This window comes from Vicia villosa, linkage group LG1 (genome assembly GCF_029867415.1).
Source record: "Vicia villosa cultivar HV-30 ecotype Madison, WI linkage group LG1, Vvil1.0, whole genome shotgun sequence".
In the NCBI taxonomy this organism is placed as follows: domain Eukaryota; kingdom Viridiplantae; phylum Streptophyta; class Magnoliopsida; order Fabales; family Fabaceae; genus Vicia; species Vicia villosa.
This window is the reverse complement of record NC_081180.1, coordinates 229,881,199-229,890,106: the sequence shown is the minus strand read 5'-3', so window position 1 is coordinate 229,890,106 and position 8,908 is coordinate 229,881,199.

The window sequence follows — 8,908 nt, the reverse complement described above, 5'->3', positions numbered from 1 at the left end:
GATATTCATCTATCAATAAACAAACTCTAGACATAGATTTGTGAGTTGATAATCACAAGTATCAAGCTTTTAAGATTATCATGTTGATTGTCGGCATGAGAGATCATCTGACGGTGAATATGATAATAATCACGATATTGCTTTAGAGATAAATGGTATCGAGAGGATACGTGATTGTATTAATCATGAATAGGTTCATATATATAATCATTAGAGTACATATGAAGCAAACTAATGAACACTAATCTTGACACAGTTTTACCAAACCGTTTTTAAATCCTAAGTTATTGTCTTTAATTTCTTTTCATGCTATTTATCTTTCATGAAACTAAAAACATCCAGAACTTTAACTCAAAATACACTAAGCTGTAGAACGGCGATAATATCGCATCAATCCCTGAGGAGACGATACTAAAAATACTTATACTTTCTAACAGAAATCACCACTTAGATAACCTCTAAGTCTTCTAGAGTCTACTCATCTCACTGATCACTCTAGGAACCTTTTACAATCAATGTAAAATAAAGTTTACAAGAGTTTGAATTGATTCTTATAAAGCTATAATCACAACAGTGATATTTCTCTTAAGTTCTAAGCTTAACACTCACTAAATATTACAAGAGTTTGTGAGGTTGAAGATGAAGTTCGTGAGCTTTGAATTTGACAGCGCTTTGGTATATTTCACAATAGTCGGTTTGCTGCTTCTGATCAGAACTTCCATATTTATAGGCGTTTGAGAAGATGACCGTTGGGTTGCATTTAATGCATTGCGTGAGTAGTACAACGCTGCATTTAATGTTTCACACTTTTGTCAACTACCTCGAGCCATGCTTTTGCTGCTTTTACTGACTTTGCCTTTTGTATCTTCTAACGTTCCTTTTGCCAGTCAGAGATTAGACTTAATAGCCTGTCATCTTGTACTTGCTTCTGATCTCAGATTTGTGAATACAACGATTGAATATCAGAGTCAATCAGCTTGGTGCAAAGCATCTTCTTGTCTTCTGACTTTGAAATGCTTGAGCGTGATACCGTTCAGAACATCAGTGCTTCTGCTTCTGACTTCATGTTCTTCTGATGCTTCATAGTCCATGTTCTGATTCTGCTTGACCATCTTCTGATGTCTTGCCAGCGCATGTTCTGATGTAGCCATCCAGAAACTTTTGAGTCAGTGCTTCTGAGCGCTGAATTGTGCATACTCTTTATGTATTTCCTGAAATGGAAAATGTAAAGGATTAGAGTACCACATTGTCTTATACAAAATTCATATATATTTTTATCATCAAAACAAGAATATTGATCAGAACAAATCTTGTTCTAACAATCTCCCCCTTTTTGATGATGACAAAAACATATATAATTGATATGATTTTGCAATCAGAATATCAGATGACAAAAGACAATTACACAGATATAGCATAAGCATATAATCATAGTGTGTGAATATGTCTCCCCCTGAGATTAACAATCTCCCCCTAAAATAAATACTAGAAGAGTTTATAAATAAAAGACTTCCCTGAGTATTTTTCCATTTCAGTATAGACTTTCACTTTGCCTAGAACTTCAGAATATTCAGAGCTTCTGCTTCTTACTTCCATAGGACAGCTTCAGAGCTTTGAATTTCTTCTTTGTAATCAATTGAAACATATCATGCTTGATTGAATCAGAACATTCTTGAATGTATCAGAGCATCATCAGAGCATCTTTACATCCTGAAATGTATCATAGCATACTAAACAAAAATATCAAAGCATGAATGTATCAGAACATTCTTGAGAAAGAAAATGTATCAGAGTATTCAAAAAAGAATATATTAGAGCATTCTAAAATGAATATCAGAACATTCTTCTTCTTGCTTCTGATCTTGAAGCTTCACAGCACTAAGCTTGCTTCAATTTTCCAAGAGCATGCTTCTCTATAGAATTGCTTTTCCTCATGTATTTGCTTCTCATGTTGAGCTTTTTCAGAATATCTTTAATCCTGCAAAAAATCTCAAAGACATAGAACTTGCAAATAATGTTAGGAAGTGTTGAGACTTAATCCCAGCAACTGATATAATAAACAAAATCAATTATCATGTTTCTCCCCCTTTTTGTCATAACATCAAAAAGCATTAAAAGATTCAGACGATAAAAGACACATAGAGTGAAGAAGATAAAGATTTCATTGATCAAAATATCAGAAGGGTACAAAAGATATCAGTCGTGACTTGTTTCTGATAACTTCTCCTTGCTCATTCATTTTGTTTCTAAACACCCACTTTGTTCCAATTATGTTGATCCTTTAGGTCTTGGAACTAGATCCTATACATCATTTCTGGTGAATTGGTTTAATTCTTCTTGTCTGGCAATAATCCAATCTGTATCTTGAAGGGCTTTATCTACTAAAGTTGGCTCAATCATTGACACTAAACCAAATAATGAATTTTCATTATTTCTCATAAATGCTTTAGTTCTGATAGGATCATCTTTCTTGCCAAGTATAACATCTTCTGAATGATGTGTAGTGAGTCTTGGAAATCTTTTATCTTCTGAATCATCAAGATTCGTGATTTGTTCATCTGTATCTGCAAAATTTTCAATCTGCTTTGGCTTTTGATGGCCAAGCTTATCATCAAATCTGATGTTGATTGATTATTCAAATATCAAGGTTTATGTATTATATACTCGATAGCCTTTTGAGCGTTCAGAGTATCCTAGCAGAAAACACTTTTGTGCTTTAGAATCAAACTTGTTCAGATGTTCTTTAATATTAAGAAAAAAACAAGTACAACTAAATGGATGAAAATATGAAATGTTGGGTTTCCTATTTTTCCATAGTTCATAGCGGGTCTTTTCAAGAATAGGTCTTATAGAGACTCTATCTTGAATATAACATACTGTGTTAACAACTTCTGCCCATAAATGCTTAGCCATATTGGCTTCATTAATCATAGTTCTAGCCATTTCTTGTAATGTTCTGTTCTAACGTTCTACCACTTCATTCTGCTGAGGAGTCCTAGGACAAAAGAAATTATGAGAGATTTCATTATCTTTAAAGAACTTTTCGAAGAAATGGTTTTCAAATTCTCCTCCATGATCACTTCTAACCTTTATGATTTTAAGATCTTTTTCATTTTGAACTTAGTTACAGAAGTCAAAGAACAGAGTATGTGATTCATCTTTGTGTTTTAAAAATTTTACCCATGTCCATCTGCTGTAGTCATCAATAATGATCAATCCGTACTTCTTGCCTCTGATTGATGCAGTTTTAACTGGACCAAATAGATCAATATGCAGAAGTTCTAATGGTCTAGATGAGGAAACAACATTTTTAGGTTTGAAAGAGGTTTTTGAAAATTTTCCCTTTTGCCATGCTTCACAAAGAGCATCTGAGTTAAACTTCAAATTTGGGAGACCTCTTACCAAATTGAGTTTGTTGAGCTGAGATAATATTCTCGAGCTAGCATGTCCCAATCTTCTGTGCTAAACCCATTGCTCATCATTAACAGACTGAAGACGAGTTACTTTCTGAGTTTTAAGTTCAGAAAGATTAATTTTATAAATGTTGTTTCTTCTCTTTCCAGTAAACAGGATTGATCCGTCTTTCTGACTAATAGCCTTACAAGACTCTTGATTAAAGATTATGTCATAGCCATTGTCACTTAATTGACTTATAGACAACAAGTTATCGGCTAATCCTTCTACTAGTAAAACATTAGTTATAGAGGGAGAGTTACCATTACCGATAGTTCCTGAACCAATAATATTTCCTTCTTGGTTCCTTCCAAATATAACGTCTCCGCCAGATTTAAGTTCTAAGATTTGGAACATAGACTTTCTTCCCGTCATGTGCCGCGAGCATCCAGAGTCCAGGTACCATGACTGGTGTCTTGACTTCGCTGCTAAGGACATCTGCAACATAGATCATTTTCTTCTTAGGTACCCATATCTTTTTGAGTTCTTTTGTGTTAGTGTGCCTAAAGTTCTGTTTGACTTTAGGTATGGCATGAGAACTATCAGAATATGATGTATATTTGATATCATGAGTGTATCCAAAATTAAATTGTGTATGCAATGGTTTATATGTGATTGTCATGTCATCAACCGATTTAGGTTGATATGGTTCCTTTCCTTTGGGTTTTTTATAGTCAATACCAGTTCTATTGTTTCTACTTACACCATAAATCATAGAAGCTATTTTTCTTCTGTTTTTACTTTTAGCAAGGAATTTTTGAAAACCATCGTCATATTCTTTTAAAATATCTTTGATGCTTGAAGAACTTTCTGACTTAAGGATTTTTTGATTTTTTAGCTCTTCTACAAGTTTCAAATTATTATCTTTAAGCTCAGCATTCTCAGTTTTAAGTTTTTTGTTTCATCTACTAAGATGTTCTTTAGCTTATTATATTTGATTTTTAATCTACTGTGATTCTCTAGAAGTTTTGAAAGACTTTCTTCTAGCTCTTCTCTAGTAAGTTCAGAAAATACCTCATTAGATTCTTCTTCAGAATCTGAACTGTTTTTGGTGGTGGCCATGAATGCTATGTTGGCATGTTCATCTTCTGAGTTGTATTCGCCTTTAGATGATTCATAGTCGTCCCTTGTAGCCATCATACTTTTCTTCTTCTCGAACCTCTTCTTGGGCCTTTCTCTTTGCATTTTAGGACATTCATACTTGAAGTGTCCTGGTTCATTACATTCATAGCATACATTACCTCTTTTACTGATCCTTTTGTATTCAGAGGATTATCCTTTTATATTCTGGTCTTCTAAAGTTTCTGAACCTTCTTTGCTTGTTCTTCCAGAGTTGATTCACTCTTCTAGACAGAAGAGACAAATCATCTTCCTCGTCTGATTCGGATTCGTTTGAGCATTCTTCCTTGGCCTGCAAAGCGTTAGTTTCAAATTTTTTAACAGATTTAAGAGCTATAGTCTTACCTTTATTTTGAGGCTCATTTTCATCGAGCTCAATCTCATGACTTCTTAGAGCACTGATGAGTTCTTCAAGGGATACTTCATCTAGATTTTTTGTGACTTTCAACGCTATAACCATTGGATTCTTGGTAGAGTTCTGATTATCTTCTTGACATGATCCACTTTAGTATATCCTTTTCTTCAATCCTCTCGTCATCTTCCATATCGTGTGATGTGTCTCTGTTTGTGATTTTTTCATATTCAGCATGTGAGATAGCACTTAGTAAGATGGTTCTGGATTTGTGATGCTTCTTGAAATCCTTCTATTGTTGATCTGTCATGTTTTTTCTGTCTATCTTTTTGCCTTCATTTACAGGATATTTGTAGCCATCTACTACAATATCCCATAGGTCAAGATCAAATCCTAGAAAAAACCTTTCTATTCCGTCTTTCCAGTATTCAAATTTTTCCCCATCAAATACAGGAGGTCTTGAAAAACCATTGTTGTTTACTTCGTTAGTCATAGTGTTTTCCTTCTGGATCTTTATCTGACACGGTTAAGTGTTTGCACCCAGAACTAGGCGCTCTGATGCCAATTGAAGGTTGAGAAAACTCTTAGAAGGGGGTTGAATAAGTTTTTTTCCGCTTCCATCTCCTTCCCCTGTCAAAAAGCCTTTTGCATTCCTTGTGGTTATCTTGAAGAGACCATCTAATTCATCCCTTGTCCATAAAAATTTGATTAGGCTTCTGAATCCTTATAAAATAGATGAAAGATGCAGTAGCAGTTGCACTCCTGTATAACTGTAATTGTTATAACACTTCAATAGTGCAAGTTCTAACCCCACTGCTTATTTTCTTAATTTTGTTTTTTAAACATAATAGTAAGTTTTTCCTTGCTGTCCATATGCTCTAGAATAATAATCTTTCCTTCAATAAAATTCTCGATTAGGTTCCTATCAAGATTCTTGTTCCAGTCATGTTGAATGAGATACCTGATAATATTCAAATCAACACAGTGTAATATCAAGACATTATGTTTGACATTGGAATCCTTCAACACCTATTTTATCAGTTTAGAAAATCCTCCTCTTGTTTCCTTAAATTCAGCTTCAGCATTTAACCAAGAAGCACGTGCTTGCTTCTCATTGATCCAGAAAAACAGACTATTTATCAAGGCAAAATATCCATTGACATCAGATACTTGCTTATTAAATCCAGTGATGTCCCCTTTATTAGGGTGTTTTGAAGAAAGTTCCTTGGATTATTCTGTCTGCCTTTAGTAGGGATACCTTTGCTGGATTTTGATCCTACTGATTCAGTGCAAGTGAATTCACATATTTCATATTTTATTACTTCATCATTCTGCACATAAGATGTTTCAACATTGTCTATAACATCCATATTTTCTTCAGTAACTGAGTCATCAAGGACTGTAGAAGTTCCATTGCAATTTTTTGTTTAGGGTAAAACACTCTATAAGCTCTGCTTCGTGTAGCATACCCCAAAAATATTCCTTCATCTCTTATTGACTCTTTGTCAGTCAAGATATAACATTTATTTCCAAAGACATGAAAATGTTTAAATGTAGGCTTCTTTCCTTTCCATAATTCATAAGGAGTTATTGAAATACCTCCTCTCAAGGTCACCCTGTTATGAATATAGCATGCAGTATTCATAACTTCAGCTCATAATTCTTGTGGAAGTTGTTTAGCATGAAGCATGATCGCAACTGATTCTTGTATTACCCTAGTCTTTTTCTCAACAATTCCATCTTGATTTGAGGAGAAATCATGACCAATACCTTATGAAACATAAAATTCAGAGAATTTTGCATTCTTAAGCTCCTTGTCATGATAACTTGTGTGACTTTGATGATATCACCATTTCCATCCTCTTGAATCTCTTGGCATAAGAATTCAATGATTTCAAGAAGGTCTAATTTTTCTTTGAGAAATTTTATCCATGTAAAACCAAAAAATCATCTATAACCATAAAGACATACCCTACTCTATCCAATCCTTCTGTTGGCATTGGTCCAATTAAGTCCATGTGAAGAAGTTCCAACACTTTGGACGTAATCTGATGTTGTAGAATTGGGTATGACGTTATGGTTTTCTTCTTTAATTCACACATTACATACTTGCTTTTCTTCAATTTTGAGCCCTGACATTACTCTAATGACTTCTTTAAGTATGATGTCCTTCATTCTTTTTAACTAAAGGTGTCAAAGTTTCTGGTGCCATAGCTTCACTTTATCCTCATTGGTTGTTAAACATATGGAAGTTATTTGAGATTCCCACAAGTAACAGTTGTATTTAGACCTTGTACCCTTCATAAGAACAATATATTTATCATATTTGACTAAACATTCTGATTTAGAGAAATTTACCAACAACCTTTGATCATATAACTCATTGATGCTAATAAGATTATCTAATAGTTATTTCACAAGAAGAACATCTTCTAACTTTGGAGATCCATCACACATCAACTTTCCTACTCCCTTAATTTCACCTTTATATCTATCACTAAATATGACATCACTTGTGGGGTGATACCTAATATCTACTAGTAATTTGTTAATGTTTTTCATGTGTTTATAGTATTAACTGTCAAAGTACCAGTCTTCTCTTTTTGTTTTTCTCAAGGTAGTATGAGCTATTAGGTTGACATCTCCTTTTTTGACACTTCTCTTTTTGCTGACTTGACCAACCCTAGAATGAGCTGAAGATTTTTGAACTCCAAGAAATTTGTAACATAAAGGCTTAATGTGACCATACTCATCACAATAATGACATCTCCAAGTTGAAGAGTTGAAATTTGGAGCTTCATTAAGTCTGTCAAAATGTTGAAACATATGGTTTAACATGTTGATCATTCTTTTTTTTTCATCAGGAAATAACTTTTCTGCGGGCTTTTTCTTTTATTGAATATTAGATTGATATTTTACTTTTGTGTCTTTAGCCTCTTGTATCATTTCAGCTCCATTGTTCATCCTTTTTAAAGAGTTTGTCAAGTTGCCAGGCTTGGAATTTAAGAAAGTTACCTCTTTTTGAAGATGAGAAACAGTGCACAAGAGTTTCTTCTTTTCATTCTCCAGATCAGGCATGATCTTTCTCTATTCTTCTATTGTCTTGAAACTTTCTTCACACCTATCAGAGGTATCCTTGCAGGACACATTCAGGTTTTTATAGAGATCATTCTCATCACATGATTCTACTTCATCTGCCCATCTGCCAGAAAGAGCCATTACCAGCTTGGCAGTTTCAGTAGTAGACTCATCTTCTGACTCATCATCAGACAAAGATGCAGTCAATCCCTTTTTCATATTCTTGAGATAGGTTGGACATTATGGTGTAATGTGACCAAATCCTTCACACTTATAAAATTGAGCGCCTTTGCTCTGATTGGACTTCAGTTCAGGTCTGGTGTTATTCTAAGAAACATTATTATTCATGATGTCATATGAGATGTTCTTGACATCTAGTCTTCCTCTTCTACCCAATGTCTTTAGAATTTTATTGAATTGCTTCTCAAGTAACACAATGGTATTGGATAGTCTTTCCTCAGTATCTAGATCAGCTTGACCTATTTCATCTTCAATACTGGATACAAAGGTTGTGCCTTTGTTCTTTTTCTCAGACTTGTCACTAAAAGCCAATTCCAAAGTTTGAAGTGAGCCAAAAAGTTCATCAACCCTCATGGTGCTGACGTCATGAGCTTTTTCAACGGCAGTCACCTTCATGTCAAATTTCCTAGGTAGAGACCTAAGAATTTTTCTTACAAGTTTCTTTTCTAACATCTTCTCTCCCAAGGCACTAGAACTAATAACCATAGCTGAAGGTGGCTAAATGTAGGAGTTAAGGGTAACAATAGGAAGGATGATGGTGATAAAAGAAGGTGTAACCTAGGTTAGGTTTACCTGGGCCCCACGGTGGGTGCCACTGTATTAATCAAAAATTACAGGTGCACATGCTTCCCATGAAAGGGCGAGAAGACTCAAAGGCCTTAGAAG